At 51.7% G+C, this 22,998-nt stretch overlaps 1 protein-coding gene and 1 pseudogene across 5 annotated transcripts in view; one reads left to right on the forward strand and one right to left on the reverse strand.

The window, feature by feature from the left end:
• Positions 1-6,595: 6,595 nt before the first annotated feature.
• Positions 6,596-8,198, reverse strand: LOC144826354 (protein LTO1 homolog pseudogene; annotated as a pseudogene).
• Positions 8,199-8,617: 419 nt separating this feature from the next.
• Positions 8,618-22,998, forward strand: part of ALKBH3 (alkB homolog 3, alpha-ketoglutarate dependent dioxygenase) — a 226,971-nt gene continuing 212,590 nt past the window's right edge. For 2 of the 5 annotated variants that reach the window (XM_078684346.1, XM_078684351.1), the window contains exon 1: positions 8,618-8,720. The gene's annotated coding sequence lies outside the window, so the exon portion shown is untranslated. Of the gene's footprint in view, positions 8,721-8,748; positions 8,975-9,380; positions 9,406-22,998 lie in introns of those variants that run through there. The other 3 variants (XM_078684348.1, XM_078684349.1, XM_078684350.1) reach the window with 3 other exon arrangements.

Genomic DNA, 22,998 nt, shown 5'->3' on the forward strand with positions numbered 1-22,998 from the left:
TTCTCCACTCGGAATTCCAATGTCCGTACTTTTGACTCTAGAGCCGTTATGCGCTCTTTCATGTTTAACATGTCCAGTAGCGCCTCGGAGAGTTGGCCCTCTGTGGTCCTGATGTGGTCCGCTAACTTTTTATGGTCTTCTCTGAGTAGGCCTAATGTCCAGGCCGAGCAAGTCGATTATGGTTTCCAGGAGCTCCCTGGATGAGGTAATGGCCTACAGACTGTCCTGCAAAGTGGGACCTCTGGGACTGTCCGCCTGTGAATGGGCCCTCTCCCTCTCCACCATAAGTGTGTGTGCTAGAGCCTCCTCCCTATCCTTCTTCTTGGGGACCTTCCCCATGATAAACGTTTGATCTGTGGTGCCTCTGGCACTGCGTGCGTGCGTTCCCAGGCAGCCCCTGGTGCTATCTGCCGCGAGTGGGGTCCGGTCTCCTGGTAGGCGCTCTGAGAGCTTGCGCGCCCACTCTCCCACTCCCAGTTTTGTTAGGTCTACTGTGGTCTTGGTGTCCCCCGCCGCTCGCTCATCCCTTCAGGTGTGTTCCGTATCTACGATATATACTTTTGATCCCTCTGTCAGGGCAAGAAGGGAGGTCCAGGGCTGCATCATGGTCATGCCGAGTGGGCCTGTTACTTTAACAAGCGCAGGTCTCCGAGTCCTCGCCTGGTGGCTCTGTGCTCTACTTGGGTTCTTCATTAAGGGCCTCGGTGATGGGCTCATTGGGACTCTGCGGGTGTCAGGGCATCCAGGTCTTGTACAGCTCCTCACCACACGGCCTGCGGCTCTCCCCTTCATCAGTCACATTCCGCTTCTCTTGATTTCTTTTTTTCCCTCAATTCCTGTTTGTGGTTCTAGGCTCACTACCTCCTCATCGCACCAGTCAGAATGGGGGTGGGGGTCCCTGCCAGGTCGCCTGTCTCTGCTCTTGTTGCCTCGCGCTGGCACCCTCGCAGCCTGCACACTTTGCGGGGGTCCAGGTGCCCTGTGCTCCCCCTTGGTCAGCCGCACCCTCCGTTGGGGCTCAGAACCACCGGCTGCCGCCCGGCTCCACATTCATATCCACCGAGTCACAGCTACAGGCTTGCCTGCTGCAGTCCGCACCCTGACTCTCTGAACTACCTGTCGCGGGAGACACACCAGCACAGTCTGTCACAGCTCAGTCACTGTCGCCTGTTCAATAATGCCCATAGCTCAAATTGCCAGTAGTCAGGGTTCAATTAGTTGTATCCCTCAGGATAAGTGCCTACAGGTATTTTGGTCAGAGCCCAAGTAGTCCTGATGGCTCAACACTCTTGTGCCCCGGCCTTCAGAGGGTGCCTCCTTCCAAGCCCTCCCAGCAGTCTCTGGGAATCCTATTACCTTCCTTCAGGGCAGCCTCCTCTAGGATCCCACTGCTCATGGCAGGTCCAGAGTTGGAGCGGGAGGAGAGGCACCCGTGCCCACGGTCCTCTTCAGCCCAGGCAGGGCTGTCAGGATCTTGCCATCTCCACGTCAGTCACTGTCCGACGGGCGCTACCATCTTGACGCGCCCCGCGGCCATGCCCTGTTCCTTCCTCTTCGTCAATGCAGCCGCGATGGGGGATTCCCTCTGCTCAGGCCAGGTCTTGCTAGCGGGCGGGAGAGGCAGCCCCCACAGACACAGGCACTGCAGCTACTGCAACCCTGCTAGCTGACTGTTCCTCACCGCATTGGCTGCGTTCGGCTCCTTCCTTTCTGCCGGCATAGTTGGAGGGGAGATCTTCTGGTATTCCAGCCAAATCCCACGAGAGGGTGGGAGAAATCGGTCCCCACAGACACAGGCACCGCAGCTGCAAGCCCGTTACTTCTCCTCGCGTCGGCCTCTCTCCGCGGGTACCGCCATCTTGTCTCTCCTCACGGACTTAATCAGCGCAGTTAAATTAGCTGGTTCTAGTCATTTTCAGGAGATTTTCAGTCCCTGATGCACACCGCTCTCCCTTGTCATCTGTGAGGGTGACCCGCAGGGGCTCCAAACTCGCTTACAGCGTCAGGATGTCGATGAATGGCGGCTGTCTGACCGGAGTTCTTGAGCATGCTACTCACTCAATCGGCGCCAAGCCACGCCCACCCCCTGGGAAATATATGATGTCTTAATGCCTCCTGGAGTGTACATTATAGTACTGGCTTAATCACCTTGGTGAAGCACCAAGGAGTGAAAAACAAACCATAGGGGAGGACTATTTGTACCAGACTTTGCCCTAGAAATATTGGAGGAATTTCCTGTGAGGCGGAAAAATCAGAATAGTGAGATAAGTGTGCTTTAGGTCGAGACAGACCAACCAGTCTTTGTCTCAGAGAAGGTCTCTGATAGATGACTCCCTTCCATTTTGAAGTGCAGGTACAGGATCCAACCATTGAATTGTTTGAGGTTGATTGCCAGGTGAGAGCCCCCGTCCTTAGTCACCAGAAAAATATTGCTGCAAAAACCTGATGGGTGAAGGAGAAGGAGCAGATTGCATCTTTCTGCAGAAGTTGAAAGATCGCCTTGTTAATAAAACTCTGATCTTGATAGGAATAAGGATAATACCTGGGTTGTTAAGAATGTTCCATAGAACTCGATTTTGTAGCCAGTCACTGTCTTTAAAACCCATAGGTCGCTTGTCAGGGATTTCCAGTTGGAAATTAAATACCTTGTTCCCCACCGCCCCTCCCAATGTTACTGACGCTAGGGAAATAATTCTTACATAATGTACCTGTTCAGATACTGGCATTTCTTTGGTTACTGAATATCTGTACCACGCTCCATGATTCTTGAAGGGATAGAAAGTAGAGTCTGTGGAACCTTGACTTCTGGCATGCAAAGTTCTGGAAGTGCCTTGTTAAGTTGCATGACTGGTCGATTGCCCTCTTTTACAATCGGCTAGACAAAAAGGTGAGGATAAAATACTTTCTGGGGGAAGATTGCACCTTGTCGAGGGATATGAAAGTGTATACAAACTAGCACAAATCTTTCACAAATTTGTCGCCAAGACGCCTGAGGGTATGCGTGCGCTGTACAAATTTTATTAACATTAACATTTTATTAACAAATGTAAACACATTCGCCAAGAGGCATGCTTCTGCTGTTCTAGTTCAGTTCATTTAGTAACTATTCCTATGAGGACAGATTTCCATCTTTTCACTAATTCCTTAGGAGGCATAAGGCGTGTTGAGGCCATCCTGCTAAAATATTGAGGTCTGTGGATGGACGCTCCAGTGTCCTAAGTCTGGATTGTCATCTCCAAGGTCTTCCACACGGGTCTGTCGGGTATAGGACTATGTCCTGAGAGGCTTTCTTTGACCTGTCGAGCCCTTTCGTAAGAGTCTTTTGATTGCAAGAGTATGGCTATTAGATCATACACAAACCGGGGAAGGATCAAACCCCAGCAGATTATTTTCACGAGTGCTGCTATTTCATCACAGTTCGACCTCAAAGACAGCTGAAGCATATCTCAACTTTATTGTGAGATCCTGCCTACCAGCAGCACAGTCTGTGGAACAAATAAATACTGTCACCAATTCAAAGACATGCGAGTCATCCTTCTGAGTTCAATGTTGGGCATGACTTATGGAAGAGAAGTACCTAGCCCCTTGCCAAGGGTTGAATCAGCCCCTCGTCTGATGGTTTAGAATAAAGGACCCCTTCTTTGCATCGAGAAATAGCACGACTGCAACGCGTGCAAAATGCTGCGGCAAGAGCATTAGTCGGCCTCCCCCGCAGATGCTCGGTTAGAGCCACTATTCGCAAATTGCACTGGCTACCCGTCAACTTCAGGATCCATTTTAAAACCCTTATCATGATCTTCAAAATTTTCAAACTCGGAAGCCCTATACTCCTACGACCTCTCCTCACTCCTTATGTTCCTCGACGTGATCTGCGATCCTCTAGCCAGCATCTTCTGAGCATCCCCCGTACAAAGCTCTGCCGCATTGGCGGCCACTCCTTCAGGGCTATGGGAGCCAAGCTTTGGAATGCTCTTCCTCTAAGCATCCGCTGCATAGAAAGCCTCCCCACTTCCGTAAGGCCATTAAGACACACCTGTTCCCCTCTCTCTAACCTTCCCTTTCCTTTCCCGCTCTTTCTAGCTCAGGATGGGGACTGTGGCCCTCATTAGCGCCGGGACGCCTCTTTGCTGGGGCAGCTGTTTGCGCTTTACAAAAACCATAGAATAGAATAGAATAGAATAGAATGTCAACCCACAAAGGATGTCAGACAGCTGCATGTCGAAGACTCGGCATGCTGGACCTCCGTCTCAGCTTGGAAGGAATTCTCCTCTAATTTGTAAGGGGGAGTGGGGGCCTTTTATACTAAAGTGGTCACACCGGGGTTTTTTCTAGAATCAATATGTTTTTAAAACAACCATGGATGTTTTGAAAACAATCATAAATGCTTTTTTAAACAAGTGAGATCATGCACAGATGGGTGTTAGCCAAGCATGAAAAAAAGTGGTGACCCTTATAATAAATCTGCTTTGCTGTGGACATCTTTATGGGATTATGATAGAAGACTAAGGGCCTGGTGTCAAAGCGACAGGAGCAAGCTATCAGATAAAAGGTCACCTGTTTAGAATTGCTGTAGTCGTGTGGATGGGTTGTTGTATGTAAAATGAGGTATACATGACAGGGCTATCCTATAGGAAATGACAGTAGTACTGCTTAATTGTTTTGATAGTTGCAGAAATACCTAAATGTCCAACATGTGCTAAAGTAAATATTCTGTCACATAACCCAACAGGTAGTACAAAAGCATCCTGCCTCACAACAATGGCATTAAATACCGACAACTTTCTGTTGCAGAAATTCAATTACATTCAACTTGTTAGAAATAGCAGTCTGCACACCATATTTAAGCATAAAATTTGCCCTCTCTGCCAAATTGTTAGAAGAAAGTCGGTACAATGGCACTCTAACATGTTGTATGTCATGCATTCTGAGAAACAAAGCCATCTCCTCAGACACTGTGTGTGTGTGCGCGTGTGTACGTACGTACTAGGACCCTCGTGGTTCTGGGCGGACTCTGAAGAGAAAATACGTAATATGTGGGGAGGAGCTGGGGTGTGGATAATATGTAGTATGATGTAATGCGCAGTGTGTGTGTGTATATGCTGATGAATAAAGTAATGCTTGATAGCAGCTCTGGTGTGGCGGATTTTATTTGCATGCTTTTTTGCTGGGGAATACGCTGCATTACAGAAACATGCAGGCCTGCCAAGTATCACGCATCATGTGTGACTCTAACACATTTCAGTGTGGTGTTCCGCATCAGCGCACTGAAATGCATTGTCACACGTTTTTATTTCCACTGAAACTGGCTATGGTAATGCTGTGCTAGCGCACCGGCACTGACTTGCCGCCAAGCTGGCTCAGTCAATAAACAGTTTCGGATCTTCAATTCCCCTCAACTCTGCTCTGGCCGAGTGAGTTGTGCTGCTACAATGTTACAATCTGCGTTGTCCGCCACCTGCCAGCCTGGCTGCATTAATTAATTATTCCCGGGCCAATCGCGGCACCGCGTGGCTGTGACTGACACCGGACTGCAATTAAAACCTGGAGGGGTGCGGGCCTTGCCTGCCCTCAGCAGTACAGTCAGGTGCTACTGGCAGTGGGGCGCGCCTGTGGGCGTGGATTATCTGGATGTGACCTGACGTGGCCCATCCTGCACTGGAGGAAGTGAGGTTGCCAGAAGCAGCAGGGGAGACTCGTTGAGAGTCAGTCACTCGAGTCAAGTGCGCAGACTAGCTCCTGCCTCAGCCAGCTGCCTGCTCTGCTGGCTGCGCATAATTAATTACAGCCAGCAGCAGCGTTGGGACCATCGACCCAGTCTGGACTACACTGACTTGTAGATTCTCAGCATGATGGGCCGGATGCATCAGAGGCATCGCAGGTGCTGTAGGGAGTCTGCCAGAGTGACTAGTGGTCATGATCTGGGTCATCATCTTGTGTCACTGCTGTGCGACCGTGACCCTGTCACCATGACCCCCATGTGGCTCACCGACGCCGCAGGCGGACGAGAGACCGTGTGTGAGACAGTGAGCCTTGAGACTGTAAAGAAGACGTCCCCTCAAAGTTCAAGGAAGTTTATACTGTGCTTGATTCATACTAGTTACTTTACGCCAGGCTGCAGGCGCTGCTGCCTCTGACTTAAGTAGTCTCGGTCACTGTGTTACATTAGCACGAGCGCACGCACGCTGCAAATGAGATCTCATTTATTCAGACTGAGACAGTAGACACTGAGTAAAATCTGCAAGCATGGGGCTGCTCTGTCTCTCCTCCTGGGTGTGAGGTTAATCATCATGAGATCTAATTTCATTTCAGTTTAATCTGCAGATCGAGCGGCAGGGCTGCTCTGTGAGTCATCCTTCTGAGTTCAATGTTGGGCATGACCAGTACTAACTAAACTGACAGGCCTGTGTTTTATCTACAGACAAGGGTGCCGGGTGCGTGTTTTGCCTCGACTTTAAAAGAATATTATTTATTTCATGCAAATGACAATCTGTTGCATCCAGTAAGTATATTTGTATTTATCTGTGCATGTGTCAGCATATGTACACAGAACTTTAATAAAGTACTGCTACTGAATAACTTGTTTAATATCATGGTAACACATTTGTTTACAGTCCAGTCAGGTTACAGGAGGGAGCACTACTGGCTTAGTGCACTTCAATTTCTGGTTCTCTGCAACAGTTTCAAGAACTTCTTGGAGTTTCTTGTTGCTCAAATAGCTGTAATTTCTCATATTTAGAAGTTTCCCTCCTCTTCATTGCATGATTTTTGCTGGCGAGAAAGTGTCACTCACAGTCGTTGAGATGTCACTCATAATGTCACTGAAATTATAAAAACGTCACACATGGCAATCTGAATCCTTGGCAGCTATGATACATGAATAATGTGTTTCACAAAAAATGTATTCATTGAACATATAAGAAGCTTATCAAAATACGATTGTGTCATAGTTTTACCAAAATTGAGGTAACTAAATTTAGTCCCACTGTGTGCTACAAAATGGTTAGTGATCAACACCTTTCTTTTTTTTATTATATTTTATTATTTCTTTCTAAATGTACAAATCATCGGCCATACGGCTGTGTACTAATATACAGTTTGGATGTTGAGTACGTCTGAGGCGGCCACCCCGATGGGTTGTAGGCCCTGATATGTATTTATTTCCTCTGTAAGTACATTCAATAAAGGTCTTTGAAAAAGAATTTTTTTTTTACAAATCACACAGTGTGTACTATTTAAAAACTGTAGTATATTAAAAACATACTTCAGAAATAGCTTCAATCACAAGCTATGTTTGCGGTATACTTTTTAGGAAAACATGTTGAAAGTCAGGTAAGGCACTGACTTAAAATCCTGATTTGTTCCATTAAGCATTTACTCAAAAGACCACTTGGAAAGTATCTCGGATTGTGGGTATGTCCTCTTAGTAAACTGCCCACTGCCACCACATTACTTTGAAGAGTCCTACTCTGGTGGCTTCTTTTAGACAGTTCATGAATACAGAGAAGCTACATCTCAAAGCAAGTCTTCCAACCTGCACGCTTCAACACCAGGTGTCTCCTACTTGCTGCTTCTTCTCGGGGCAAGGATTAACAAAGACCTGTAGCAGGCCCGCTAATAACGAGATCAAAATGTCGAGCACCTTGTAAATGCTTCTTAATGAGATTATCAATCTTGTCCTTGCATCAAAACTTATTTACAGCAATTTTCATCAAAATGAAAATCCAGAGCCTTCCTTTGACGGCATGATGTCCGGATGAATATTTAGCAATGAGCACAACTGCTTAAATTTTGCTCTAACCTTCTCCAGGTTCTCTTGGAGTTTATCATTGGTGGGGTCCTCCCAGGGGCATGCTTTAATTATTCCTTCCAACGAATCCAGAACCTTCAACTTTTTGCCGAGCTTGCCATCTTCATTGGTTCCAGAGCGGAGAATACTCCTCCAGGTTAGGATAAAACCAAGATAACATCCAATCTCTGATCCAATTTTAGCACCATTTATTGCACCATATTGATGTCCCACAATTAAACCAGCTTGCACTCCCTCAGAATAACCTTCATCATAGCCTTCACCATGGAACCTCTCCTCAGCCATCAAAATCGAGTCGAACATGTCATCCTCCTGGGCGGCCGCCATAGCCCCGGCGGAAGGCTCATACAGACTGCGAGCTCTTCACTCTTTAAAGTAAAATAAAGACTGTTCCAAGATGGCTGCCTCGGAGTTCGGTTCCAAGCTACCGACAGCGAGTAGAAGTTTTCGCGGCCATGTTAGAATGGTAACGTCATTAATTACATATTAGGGTACTGTGCCCAAAATTCGGCTTAATCTTCGCATTTTTGTAATACACTTCGACACTTGTTGTGTTTTGTTTTTAGTAATTGGAAGCGCTCAAATTTAACAACAATTCTACCGAAATCTGACATGGCAATGTAAGTTGATTTGTGCTTTAAATTATCAAATGTTGAATATTATCTGTAGAGCTGCGCTACCTATTTAATCAGCAGTACCGCTCAAGCGAAGATTATTAGTAGCTGTTTGAGATGTGCGAGACCAGAAGGGAGCGTTCTTTGTTTCCTATCTTGTAGGCGAGGTCTATCCTGAAGTTCAAGCAGCCGGCAGGAGCTTCGTACGCGTGCGCATCGAGCTGCATGTAATGGGCGGGACTTCCGTTAGTGTGACACCGGAAGACCAGTGACGACGAGGGAAGTGCTGCCATCTGCTGGTGAGCCTAGTGTGAAGGGGGCTCGCTGATATTGTTGGCGGTTGATTTATCCGTTGTGATTTGAGTTTATGAGGGGAGGTAGAACCTACCGCACGACATCCTAATTAGCGCCGACCAAAACATTTCCGCATTCTCGGCTGTCACGTTTCGGATGCCGGTTGTGTATTGCTTTTGATGTATGTATTCCTTTCCTGGAGCGAGGCATGGAATTCCACGGTGTTCCAGTCCAGTGCTCAGTTGCTACCTGCACCTTGGTATGGAAGCCGTGCTACCTGGCTCGCACCTGTTCCGTTATTACTGCTAATAAATTCATCTTCATGTAACCTGTAGTCTTTAATCACAACAATGCCTGATATAGGATCTTTGTGGTGTTTTCATATGTACGGCCTGTGCATTCCCAAAGCTTGCAGGGCTCGAGTCGGGGTACCACGCGGGTGGACGGCGTCCCCCCCAACTTATTTTAACCGATGGACGCCATCCCCCCTGCTCAAAAGCTATTAAGAAGAAACTCTCGTACACGGCCCTTCGATGCAATTTAATACATTCACATATCCCAAGAGAGCTGTTGGCATTTCTGGCACACGCACGCTGTACGTGTTTAGTGTACGCATGAAGTCACGCAGCTGATGAAAGAAATGTGCATGTTTCCAAAAACATCTACAGTGTAGTTCTAAATATGAATGAGGTAAGAAGCTAAACGCACCTAGGAAATAAGGTGAAAAAATGACGAAGATAACATGCTTACTGTTTGAATGCAAGTGACGTTGGGAAAATATTTAGATGTGTCATTTGTACTTTGATTTATTGTACCTTTGTTTGATCTTTAAAGATTAACTTGCTTTTGGTTATTTTACTTTTTTTGAAATACATTTTTAAATCTTTACCTAAAAGTAATCCTTAAGAGACCCGTGTAATACATTATTGCTTAAGTGTTAATAAATCAGTTTATACCGTATAAACTGATTTATTAACAATGACGCTATATTCCACAGTGGGTTAACAACGTGGTCCCCCAAGTGAAGCTGGACACCCTGTAATGAGAGGGGACTGACTACCTTTTGTGACGCCACATCCTGTTGTGTCGTCACTACCAGTTACACCACCTACTTTAGAGCGCCCCCCGACTTTTTAGGTCTCGGCTATAACGCGCTGAAAAGCGCGTTCTCGCCAGAGAACTATTGTCGGCATCTCAGCAGTCTGAGAACACCGAAGTGAGACAAGACCTGGCCGCGCGCCTCTCTGGAATGCAGAGGAAGTCTGCAGAGAGGCGCGCGGCGCTGATAACAGCTTCCCTGAGTGGCCCCCTCCCTCCTGTTGCTGGAGCAGCTCTGTTTTGCAATTTCCTTTCAGTCTTTCTCCCCCTCTTGAGCACAGCCCCCATTGGATACTTCCTCATGAAGAAATGTCACGACGCTGTTGGGAAATCCGTCCCCGCCTCTGCAGCACACATGGCGCTGCGTCTCCTCCGGTTGCACTCATTGCTCCAGCAACTACCACAGACCCGCCTTCACCACTTTGACTCTGGCAGGGGAAAAGGTGTGTGTTTATTTATTTAAATTGTGTTTGTGTTTTCAGCGTGGTTGCAAACTAACAAGGATCAGCTGAAAACACCAGCACTTGCAACTTGTGCTTTCAGCCGATCCTCGCCATTCCCCCTAGCCCCTCGCTCCCAACTGTTCTCAGAGGAGCATGCTTGTCTTGCCTTCTGATTGTGCCGGTTCCCGCCCCCCCCTCCCACTGTCCGTGTCTCCGTTCCCGCCCCCCCTCCCGCTGTCCGTGTCTCCATTCCCGCCCCCTCCCCTCCCACTGTCCGTGTCTCCTTTTATGAGTCAGGTATATTTTTTTTTCTCCTTCTTGCAGGGGAGGCGGGTGCGTGTCTGACGGGGAAGCCGAGCCGAGGCTGACAGAGAGGGGAGGGGAGAGGGGGGGAGCTCTGTTGCCCCTGGGTCCAGGCCTGCCAGCATGCCCCCGCCTCACCAGCTCTCGCCCTGCCGCTCCCTGCAGACACTGCATGGCATGTCAGGTGGGTAGTGCCAATGCCTGTGAAAATGAAGTGATGGCCCTCCCATCATTGGACAAAGCGACCATCTGTTGCTCCCTGCACAGGTTACATAATCCCGCTCAGTACAGACACCGCACAATGCAATAATGATATTTAAAGTTTGACCCCCAACACTATACAGCGAGGAACTTTCCTATTAAAGGGACAGTGCTCCCGCGCACGCATCTGTGTCGGAACATTTGGGGTAATCTGCAGAGCGCTGTTGTTGACAGTGTTGCACAGCTTTCTGCGGGCTTTCATTGCCGTTCCTTTGTTGTACCGTAGAATTGACGGGCGCAGGCGAGATATTGTCAGGCCGCCGCAGCTCCCCCTGCTGCGATATGCACAGAAGGCTCTGTGTGTGTGTGTGCGCGTGTGGGTGGCTCTGTGTGGCGTGGGTGGCTCTGTCTGTCTGTGTGCGCGTGGGTGGCTCTGTCTGTCTGTGTGCGCGTGGGTGGCTCTGTCTGTGCGCGTGGGTGGCTCTCTGTGTGCGCGTGGGTGGCTCTGTCTGTGTGTGCGTGGGTGGCTCTGTCTGTGTGTGCGTGGGTGGCTCTGTCTGTGTGCGCGTGGGTGGCTCTGTCTGTGCGTGCGTGGGTGGCTCTGTCTGTGCGCGCGTGGGTGGCTCTGTCTGTGCGCGCGTGGGTGGCTCTGTCTGTGTGCGCGTGGGTGGCTCTGTCTGTGTGTGCGCGTGGGTGGCTCTGTCTGTGCGCGTGGGTGGCTCTGTCTGTGTGCGCGTGGGTGGCTCTGTCTGTGTGCGCGTGGGTGGCTCTGTGTGTGCGCCTGGGTGGCTCTGTCTGTGTGCGCGTGGGTAGCTCTGTGTGCGCGCGTGGGTGGCTCTGTCTGTGTGCGCGTGGGTGGCTCTGTCTGTGCGCGTGGGTGGCTCTGTCTGTGTGTGCGCGTGGGTGGCTCTGTCTGTGTGCGCGTGGGTGGCTCTGTCTGTCTGTGTGCGCGTGGGTGGCTCTGTCTGTCTGTGTGCGCGTGGGTGGCTCTGTCTGTGTGCGCGTGGGTGGCTCTGTCTGTGCGCGTGGGTGGCTCTGTCTGTGTGCGCGTGGGTGGCTCTGTCTGTGTGCGCGTGGGTGGCTCTGTCTGTGTGCGCCTGGGTGGCTCTGTCTGTGTGCGCGTGGGTAGCTCTGTGTGCGCGCGTGGGTGGCTCTGTCTGTGTGCGCGTGGGTGGCTCTCTGTGTGCACGTGGGTGGCTCTGTCTGTGTGCGCGTGGGTGGCTCTGTCTATGTGCGCGTGGGTGGCTCTGTCTGTGTGCGCGTGGGTGGCTCTGTCTGTGCGCGTGGGTGGCTCTGTCTGTGCGCGTGGGTGGCTCTGTGTGCGCGTGGGTGGCTCTGTCTGTGTGCGCGTGGGTGGCTCTGTCTGTGTGCGCGTGGGTGGCTCTGTGCGCGTGGGTGGCTCTGTCTGTGTGCGCGTGGGTGGCTCTGTCTGTGCGCGTGGGTGGCTCTGTCTGTGCGCGTGGGTGGCTCTGTCTCTGTGTGCGCGTGTGTGGCTCTGTCTCTGTGTGCGCGTGGGTGGCTCTGTCTGTGTGCGCGTGGGTGGCTCTGTCTGTGCGCGTGGGTGGCTCTGTCTGTGTGCACGTGGGTGGCTCTGTCTGTGTGCACGTGGGTGGCTCTGTCTGTGCGCGTGGGTGGCTCTGTCTGTCTGTGTGAGCGTGGGTGGCTCTGTCTGTCTGTGTGTGCATGGGTGGCTCTGTCTGTGTGTGCGTGGGTGGCTCTGTCTGTGTGCGCGTGGGTGGCTCTGTCTGTGCGCGTGGGTGGGTCTGTCTGTGAGCGTGGGTGGCTCTGTCTGTATGCGCGTGGGTGGCTCTGTCTGTGTGCGCGGCTTTGCCTGTGTGTGCGCGTGGGTGGCTCTGCCTGTGTGTGCGCGTGGGTGGCTCTGCCTGTGTGTGCGCGTGGGTGGCTCTGTCTGTGTGCGCGTGGGTGGCTCTGTCTGTGCGCGTGGGTGGCTCTGTCTGTCTGTGTGTGCGTGGGTGGCTCTGTCTGTCTGTGGGTGGCTCTGTCTGTGTGTGTGTGTGTGTGGGTGGCTCTGTGTGTGCCTGGGTGGCTCTGTCTGTCTGTGTGTGCGTGGGTGGCTCTGTCTGTGTGTGCGTGGGTGGCTCTGTCTGTGTGTAGGTGGCTCTGTGTGGGTGGCTGTATGTGAATGACTGTGTGGGTGCAAATGCAATAGGTCTCACATTTGCGAGCGATTAAGCTATTGGCATTGTAAATGACAATGTCATTTATTTATGTTTTTAAAACAAAAACATAAATAAAAATAATGTCACGAGCAATGCCAATGGCGCTAACTTTAACAATGCCGAGACCATTGCATTGTAAATGCTTGTTTTTTTAGGACTTGTGCCCTGCAAGCTTGTCCTTTTGAGTAACCTTGTGCCGTACCTGTCAGCTTTTCAGGACAAAAGTCAGAGTTATTTTAGACCATATGTATATATTAAATCACACTAGACCAATATTATTGGTCAGATTTCGATTCAGTTTGAAGATAGTTTTGGAGCTAGGGCTTACACCTGGATATTTATGGACAATAGTATGTAGTGGTACAGTCCTAAATGACAGCGAGTGGTGTTAATAGACAGACCTGATTTTTATGTTTCGCCAGCACAGCATGAGAAATCTATTGTATTTAATATATACTTAAAAGGGATTTAATTTCTCCCTCCTATCTTTCTTGGCTTCTCATTAGTTCCTGTCCGTGCCACTTACCTTTCCTCCATATCTATTGGCTGTGGCACATTTTCCTGCATTTACCAATGCTTTTTCCACGTCTGCTTCTCTGATCAGTTTCCCGCCACCGAAATCCTGTTAACATCTGCTTTGATGGAACTATTATTTCATAAAGTTATGGCGTTTTCTCTCGTAGCATATTTATATAACAATTTATCACCTGGAGAGATTGTGATTTGCATAGAATCTCCAGCTATCGAGTTGCTCTGGTCGTTGCGCCACATCCTCTCCACATCTGTGTCATCTGTTAGGGAGCTCTTTCTGTCTCTCGAACGATAATTGATGAAAACAGCTGTTTTATTAATTACATAGGAGAAACTTGTATTACCAATGCTTTGTTTTTTGCGTTTTTATATTGCGCAAACTCGACTGTTATTGGAGCGCTTTACATGAGGACCAGTTACTTTACGGTAGGATACATTCATTTTTGGTTGGCATAGGGAGATTGAGTGACTTGCCCAGAATCACAGGATGTTGAGGAGACGCTGAGGTTAAAACCTGGTTTCCCAGCTCCAAAGTCGGCAGCTCTGGTCGTTAGGCCACATCTTCTATCACTCAAAGGTGTTCTGAAAAGGAAGGGGGTGATTGAGATTGTCTCTCAATGACCTTGTGAGAAACTGCACATTTGAGGGTACACTGGGCAAGTCACATTTTCCAGAACTGATATGGGTTAAATGCCACTTTAGAGATCAGCTCGTGCAATGTTGTGGTAAGTAGCTGGACATCCGATTTGGTTGGCTGACTAAGTACAGCTTCACCTGCAAGTATTGTGGTGCTAAGAAACTACAGAGGCAGTACAAAGTTGAAACTCGAGAAGCATAGAGTGGATAAAGGCAAGTTTTCTCTAACTCATGTCCTTTTATACAGTTAAATAATTCATTTTTTTTACCTTAACACCTATGAGAATATTTTGATAACTTTAAGAGTTTGATATATTTATTAGATCTGCAATGGCCGAAAGGTTACTTTACATGAAAGATTTGAGTGGCCTCCCCAAGATATTTTTTGGTAATTGTGCAGTAAAAAGTGTTTTAAAGTACACAGGGGCAGGAGGCTTGAGTGGTGTCTCTAAAGAAAATTGCGTGTAAACCCAGTGCATTTTATGTATAATAAAGTGTATAAGCCTACTAACATCAGTCATAACTGGACAAAGATATAGGGCCACTTCAATTTGTGCTTGAGGGTCTCGTTGACAAGAAACATAATTGGAAGCAAGATCAAAAATTGAATTTTAAAATATGATTGTTAGCTATATTGGTAAATAAAATGCTAGTTTAGCGTTATTTCTACACACTAGTATGGATGGTTAAGTGGCCAAGAGGGCCATTTATGCACCCAAATCAGATACAGTACTCTGAAATTGATAGGATTTCTTATGTATGGCTTCCATTGGAAGCCTCTAGAGCAGCGTTTCCCAAACTGTGGTCCGCGGACCCCCAGAGGTCTGTGAGACATTCCCAGGGGGTCCGTAGGACTCTAGTGCCTGTCGTAGTGAAAAATGAAACGCCCTTGCGTCCTCACAGCACACAAGAGCTGTGAATGTTGGCGCAGGAGCGGCGAGACTACAACAATACAATTGGGAGGCGGGGCAGCGAATGGGCAGTGGGCAGTCAGGGGGGCGGGGGCACAGTGGCTGGGGAAACGAGCGGAACATAAGGCAAAAGGGGCACAAAAACAAGGAAAAATGAGTGGCGCAGAAGGGCACAAAAAACGAGTGGAACAGAGGGCAGAAGGGCACAATAAGCGAGGGGAAAACGAAGTAGAAAAGAGGGCAGAAAGGCACAAAAAAACAAGTGGAACAGAGGGCAGAAGGGCACAAAAAATGAAGGAAAAGCAAGTGGAACAGAGGGCAGAAAGGCACAAAAAACACTCGTTTGTTTGTTTGTTTTGGACCAGAGGGCAGAAGGGCACAAAAAAACTAGTGGACCAGAGGGCAGAAGGGCACAAAAAACAAGTGGCAGAGAGGGCAGAAAGGCACAAAAAACGAGTGGAACAGAGGGCAGAAAGGCACAAAAAAATAAGGGGAAAACGAGTGGAACAGAGGGCAGTAAGGCACAAAAAACGAGTACAACAGAGGGCAGAATGGCACCTGAAAACGAGTAGAACAGAGGGCAGAAGGACACAAAAAACGAGCGGAAAACGAGTGGAATAGAGGGCAGAAAGGCACAAAAAACGAGTGGAACAGAGGACAGAAGGCCACAAAAAACAAGAGAAAAACGAAGTGGAACAGAGGGCAGAAAGGCACAAAAACGAGTGGAACAGAGGACAGAAGGGCACAAAAAAACTAGTGGAACAGAGGGCAGAAGGGCACAAAAAACGAGGGGGAAACGAGTGGAACAGAGGGCAGAAAGGCACAAAAAACGAGTGGAACAGAGGGCAGAAAGCACAAAAAAGAGGGAAAAACGAGTGGAACAGAGGGCAGAAAGGCACAAAAAATGAGTGGAACAGAGGGCAGAAGGGCACAAAAAACGAGGGGAAAACAAAGTGGAACAGGGGGCAGAAAGGCACCCAAACAAGTGGAACAGAGGGCATATTGGCACAAAAAAGGAGTGGAACAGAGGGCAGAAAGGCACAAAAAAGGAGTGGAACAGAGGGCAGAAGGGCACCGGAAAACGAGTGGAACAGAGGGCAGAAGGGCACAAAAACCAACGGAAAACAAATAGAACACAGGGCAGAAAGGCACAAAAAACGAGTGGAACAGAGGAAAGAAGGGCACAAAAACCAAGGGGAAAATGAAGTGGAACAGAGGGCAGAAGCACACAAAAAACGAGTGGAACAGAGGGCACAAAAAACAAGGGGAACAGAGGGCAGAAGGGCACAAAAAACAAGGGGAAAACGAGTGGAACAGAGGGCAGAAAGGCACAAAAAACGAGGGAAAAAACAAGTGGCACAGAGGGCAGAAAGGCACAAAAAACGAGTGGAACAGAGGGCAGAAAGGCAAAAAAAGGGGAAAATGATTTGAACAGAGGGCAGAAAGGCACAAAAAACGAGTGGAACAGAGGGAAGAAAGGCACAAAAAACGAGTGGAACAGAGGGCAAAAGGGCACAAAGAACGAGGATAAAACAAGTGGCACAAAGGGCAGAAAGGCACAAAAACGAGGGGAAAACAAGTAGAACAGAGGGCAGAAAGGCACAAAAAACGAGTGGAACAGAGGGCAGAAGGGCACAAAAAACAAGGGGAAAACGAGTGGAACAGGGCAGAAAGGCACAAAAAATGAGTGGAATAGAGGGCAGAAGGGCACAAAAAACAAGGGGAAAACGAGTGGAACAGGGCAGAAAGGCACAAAAAATGAGTGGAACAGAGGGCAGAAGGGCACAAAAAACAAGGTAAAAAAGAGTGGAACAAAGGGCAGAAAGGCACAAAAATGAGGGAAAAACAAGTGGCACAGAGGGCAGAAAGGAACAAAAAACGAGGGAAAAACGAGGCACAGAGGGCAGAAAGGCACAAAAAATGAGGGGAAAACAAGTGGACCAGGGGGCAGAAGGCACAAAAAACGAGTGGAACAGAGGGCAGAAAGTCACGAAAAACGAGTGGAACAGAGGGCAGAAAGGCACAAAAAACGAGTGGAACAGAAGGCAAAAGGGGCACAAAAACGAGGGGAAAACGAGTGGCACAGAGGGCAGATGGGCACAAAAACGAATGGCACAGAGGCAAAATACAGAAATATTGGGGCAGCTAAGTACAGAAGGCAGAACAGGCAGAGAGGCACGGGGGCAGTGAGGGGAACAGAAGGGAAAACCGGGCAGAGACACGGGGCAGCAAGGGGTACAGAAGGAAAGACTTGGCAGTGTGAGCACGGGGACAGCGAGGGGAACAGAGGGAAGAAAAGGGGGCACGGACCACGTACAGGCAGCGGGGAAAGACAGACAACAGCAGACACAGACACGAGGAGATTAAGCAATTTTGCCCAGAATGACAGGATATTGAGCCAACACCAAGACTCGAATCTGGATCCCCAGCTCTGAAGTCGACAGCTCTGGCCGTTACGCCACATCCTTCTTACCCATGATGCAGTCTGTTTCCAGCTGGAATCCAAGGCAGCGTGCGCGTCGTGATCTATGTCTGTGCCATATTAGTGTCTGTTGGACAGGCCCCATGAAGGGCTCGCTCCCCCCCGCATGACAGGGCCCTGGTACCGGCCTTCCAGGTACTACCCGCAGAAGCAACCCCCAACCCGTCCCCCATGGGACGTCTGCTCCTGGGAATCCCTGTGTCCCTGGCCTGGGCCACCGTCAGCACCCTTGCCCGGGCCAGCCGCCATCTTAGACACTGCGCCACGAGGCCGCGTGGCCTCAGCTCGACCCCAACCCCGGGCCTGGCCAGGCCCCGACATCCCGGCACCACCATCCACCCAGGAGGTGAACGGACCACTTGGCAGGTCAATGGGAGTAAGAAGTGTCGATGGCTCTCTCCCGCCAGGTGCCGATCACCCCCAGCCTCCCCGGGCGCTGGCTCCACCCCCCTGCTGGGTGTCTGGACTCCCTCATCCCGGACCTCCCGACCTCCAAGAGCGAGGGTCCGGACATCAAAGAGCACCAGACCTATAACTGAGGCAGCCCCAGAACAGGAAGGCAGTTGTATCCTGGAGTCGAGAGACACCGCGACGAACTCATCCTTGACGGACTGCTGGCGCTGCCGCAGCCCTGCCTTGTGAACTATTGTCCTGCCTGCTGGCGCTGCCGCGGCCTTCTGCAACCTTCATCTTCGTGGGACCTGCTGGCGCTGCCGCGGCCCGTTGTAACTTCCATCTTCGTGGGACCTGCTGGCGCTGCCGCGGCCCATTGCAACTTCCATCTTCGTGGGACCTGCTGGCGCTGCCGCGGCCCGTTGTAACATTCATCCTCGTTGGGACCTGCTGGCGCAGCCGCGGCCCGTTGCCACCTACGACCTCTTCGGGACCTGCTGGCGCTGCCGCGGTCCGACCCGTCCGAACACCGAGCTCGAGGATTGTGAGCTATCACCGTTCCACCGCCGTACCTACGGGTACCAAGACTATCCCGCTACCCCCTTTTTTCCTACTAGAGACTAGAGCTGAGAGGACCACCGTGTCCTGATCTCCTTGTATCATACTGCCTCATTTCAAGAACTGCCTATAAAAGGTATTAATCTGATCTTCGTGTGGTGTCCATCTGTGGGGGGGAAGTTACCTGTCTGTGCGATCGCTGGAGACGGTCCTCACTGGAGGCCTCTCCCCTTGTGCTCGGCCGACCCTCCAGGTCCCCGTCTAACATTGGTGGCCAGCGGCGCGATCCGAACCAACGCGTACCGTACAGACAGTAACTCACCCTACGACTAAAACCACAATGACGACCAAAGAGAACGGATCGGCAGAGAAGTTCCAGATGGAAAAGCTGGAAGAATACAACCACCGAGAGCTCAAACAATTTTGCATGGACTTAGGCATTGCTACCACCGGGCTAAGCACGAAAGAAGACTTCAAAAACGCCCTAGAGGCCTGGACAGAGACGAATACCGCCACCCCCCGGGACCCCGAAGCCCCGGAAGTCAACACCACCCTGACGGAAGAACGGAGAACAGGCCCCTCCCGAGAAGAGATCCAGGAGCGGGAAAAAAATAGACTACACGAGTTAGACTTGGCACCGCTCAAATTAGACGGAGAATTGAAGCTGGCCGAACAAAAAATAAACTTAGAACACTTACGGCTCAGAGAAGAGCGAGAGGAAAAACAGAGACAGAGGGATCTCGAAGAAAAAAGACTGGCGTACGAACACGAGTGCAAACTAGCAGAGATAGAAATACGCAAACTGAACAAAAACCTAGGGGTGCCCGAGTCACCGCGCTCCCCGGGTACTACCGAGCAGGAGGTCCACATCCCCAAGGATGTGGTCCGAGAATACCACCGAAACGACGACATACAGCAGTGGTTCAAGGCCTATGAGATCGCCATGACTGCCCACCGGGTCGCTCGAAGTGACTGGGGAGCCGGGTTATGGGGGAGATTCGTCAATGAGGGCCGTGATGCCCTGCTGCAGCTTCCGGACCATCAAATGACGTCCTATGACCACATGAAGGCCGCCCTCCTCAGTCGATATGGGCTTACGCCCGAAATGTACCGCCAGAGGTTCCGCAACTGCACCCGGATCCCAGGCACAACTTGGTTGGAATACGTGAACTATTTCAGCCGGGCCTTCGAGGGATGGATCAAGGGTAACAACGTAACCACTTACGAACAACTCTTCAATCTCATTGTGTGGGAGCACCTCTCCAACAACTGTTTCGTCGAGCTCAGGCAGCACCTCCTCGACAGTAAATTGACTGAACCACGGCAGCTCGCCACCGAGGCGGATCGGTGGGAGAGCACCCGAGTGGCCCGGAGTGGGCCGAACGAGCAGAACAGAACCAACCAAGGTCATCACCGTCCCCGGGGAGGAGGAGGAGGACAGGGCCGGGGCAGAGACGCTGTCCCAGTCGCTCCCGCTAACACCACCCCGCCCCCAGCAGGCCGGGGAAACCCCCCGATGCGCCCGGGGTTCCGAGCCAACGTGACGTGTCATCGATGCCAGCGAGTCGGCCACTATGCCAGTGACCCGACCTGCCCGAAGAACCAGGTTCCCGGGCCCCGCCAGGTGGCGGCCGCCGCCCTAGGAGAAGAACAGGTCTCCGAAGACTCTGAAGCATACGAGTCGGAGCAGTTCGAGTGGGAACCCGCCGCCATGACCCTGGCCTGCCTAGGAGGAAGAGACATGGTCCCGCGGACTCCCCTGCCCGCCAACACTCGGAAGTACAGCCAATGGGTGAGCATAAATGGGCGCAAGGCCGAGGCACTGCGTGACACCGGGGCCAGTGTGACGGCCGTCCGTTGTCACCTGGTGACCCCAGAACAAATCCTGCCAAACGTGCTTTGCCCTGTCCGATCGGCAGACAACTCGGAGAGCCTGTGTCGGATGGCCTGCGTCCCCTTCGAATGGGGAGGAGTGTCCGGCATGCTGAAAGTAACTGTCCGCGACGATGCCCCCGTCACTGCCTCCTGGGGAACGATCTCGAGAGCTCCCCGTGGGCAGCTGTTGAAAGAAGAGAGCATCTGGGGATGTTGGGTCTCCCGGACTGGGCGTGCGTGACCACCCGGTCCATGGCCACCCGCACCATCCCGAGACCAGAAGAACCGGAATGGTCAGCACCTCCGCCCTCGATCGCTCCAGAAGAAGACTTCATCCATACCGACCGCCCGGAACCCACCACAGAGGGTTCCGCACAGCCCCCCGAACTTCCCGACCTGGCTCAGTGGCGTCAAGAAGGGGGGCCCACCCAAGAACAATTCCGGCAGGAGCAAAAGACCTGTCCCTCCCTCGAGGGACTGCGACAGCAAGCGCTCGCCCAGGGCCAAGGCGACACCACCGGGGCCCACTGGGTTTATTGGGACAATGACCTCTTGTACAGCGAGCAGAGAATCGCAGAGCTGGGGGCCGGTCGAGTGCTGGTGGTGCCCCTCCACTTCAGAGACTTCCTGTTGAACTTGGTCATGATGTCGCCCTGGCTGGGCACCTGGGGCAAGACAAGACCTACCACCGCCTGGTGACTCACTTTTTTTGGCCCAAAATGAGAAATGACGTCTCCAACCACTGCCGGTCCTGCCCGACCTGCCAGGCCAGCGGGAAGAGCGGCCGCAAACTCAAGGCACCCCTACAACCATTCCCCGTGGTGACCACCCCGTTCGAGAGGGTGGGAATAGACATTGTGGGGCCCCTGGACCCCCGAACAGCACAAGGGCATCGCTTCATCCTGGTCCTGGTGGACCAAGCCACCCGCTATCCTGAGGCGGTCCCCCTTCGTACTATAACAGCCCCAGTAGTGGGTCGAGCCTTAATGGGGATCTTCTCTCGAGTGGGCTTCCCCCGGGAAGTCGTCAGCGACAGGGGTACGAACTTTATTTCAAAGTATATGAAATCCCTCTGGCAGCAGTGCGGGGTCACTTACCGATTCACAACGCCCTATCACCCCCAGGGAAACGGACTGGTCGAGCGGTTCAACCGCACTCTCAAGGGGATGATCTTGGGGCTAGAAGAACCCCTACGCCGCCAGTGGGACGTGCTACTACCGTGCCTCCTCTTCGCCTACCGAGAAGTCCCCCAGAAGTCCCTCGGCTTCAGCCCCTTCGAACTCCTGTACGGACACCCCGTTCGCGGGCCTCTCAGCCTAGTGAAGGAGGAATGGGAAATGGCCCCCCTAAAAACCCCTCCAGACGTCTACAAGTACCTCCTGACCCTCCGCAATCAGACCCGGAAATTCAGGGAGATCGCCAAAGCCAATCTTGAGGCCAGCCAAGAGGACATGAAGAAGTGGTACGATCAACATGCCTCCTCCATCGAGTTCGAACCGGGTCAGCAGGTATGGGTGATGTCCCCCATCGAACCGGGTGACTTGCAGGACAAATGGACGGGGCCCTTCAAGGTGATCGAGCGCAAGAGTCCCGTCACCTATCTCATCGACCTGGAGTCCCCCCGGAACCCCCTCCGGGTTCTCCACGCCAACAGACTCAAACCCCACTTCGTGCGCTCAGAGCTCAGCCTGCTGATGGCTACCGACAGTGGCGCAGAAGGAGACTCCGAGCCCCTCCCTGACCTACTGAGGACCCGTGAAAGAGATGGTTCGGTGGACGGGGTCCGACTCTCCGAGGCCCTGACCCCAGAGCAGCGTCAAGATTGTCGGGCCCTCCTGCTGCCGTTCGCAAACCTGTTCTCCCTCGCACCCGGAGTCACCTCCTGGTGCCTGCACGACGTGGACACTGGGGACAGTCCTCCTGTCCGACACCGGGCGTACCGAGTACCGGATCGGGTACGTACATGCATCCAAGAAGAAGTCTCCAAGATGCTCGCCCTCGGGGTCATCGAACCTTCGGACAGTCCCTGGGCCAGCCCGGTCGTCCTGGTCCCCAAGGCCGCGGCCCCGGGCACCACACCGGAGCTCCGATTCTGCATCGATTATCGGGGTCTGAACGCGGTCACCCGAACCGACGCTCACCCTATCCCCCGAGCAGATGAACTAGTCGACTGCATGGGGGCAGCCCGCTACCTAAGCATCTTCGACCTGACAGCGGGCTACTGGCAGATCGGCCTCACCCCCAGGGCCCAAGAACGTTCCGCTTTCTCCACCCCGGATGGGCACTACCATTTCAGAGTGATGCCATTCGGCATGAAGAACGCTCCAGCCACTTTTCAAAGACTGGTGAACCAGGTATTGGCGGGCCTTGAAGAATTCAGCGCCGCCTACCTGGACGACATCGCGGTATACAGCCGCCACTGGACAGACCACCTCCACCACCTCCGAGAGGTCCTGCAGGCCCTCCAACAGGCCGGCCTCACCATAAAGGCCAGCAAGTGCCAAATCGGCCAGGGGTCCGTGACCTACCTCGGACACCAAGTGGGGAGCGGTCTGGTGGCCCCCCTCCAACTCAAGGTAGCTGCCATTCAGTCCTGGCAACCCCCTGAAACACAAACCGAGGTCCGAGCCTTCCTGGGGCTCACCGGATACTACCGGCGGTTCGTGAAGGAC

Source organism: Lissotriton helveticus, chromosome 3_2, assembly GCF_964261635.1.
Source record: "Lissotriton helveticus chromosome 3_2, aLisHel1.1, whole genome shotgun sequence".
Lineage (NCBI taxonomy): Eukaryota > Metazoa > Chordata > Amphibia > Caudata > Salamandridae > Lissotriton > Lissotriton helveticus.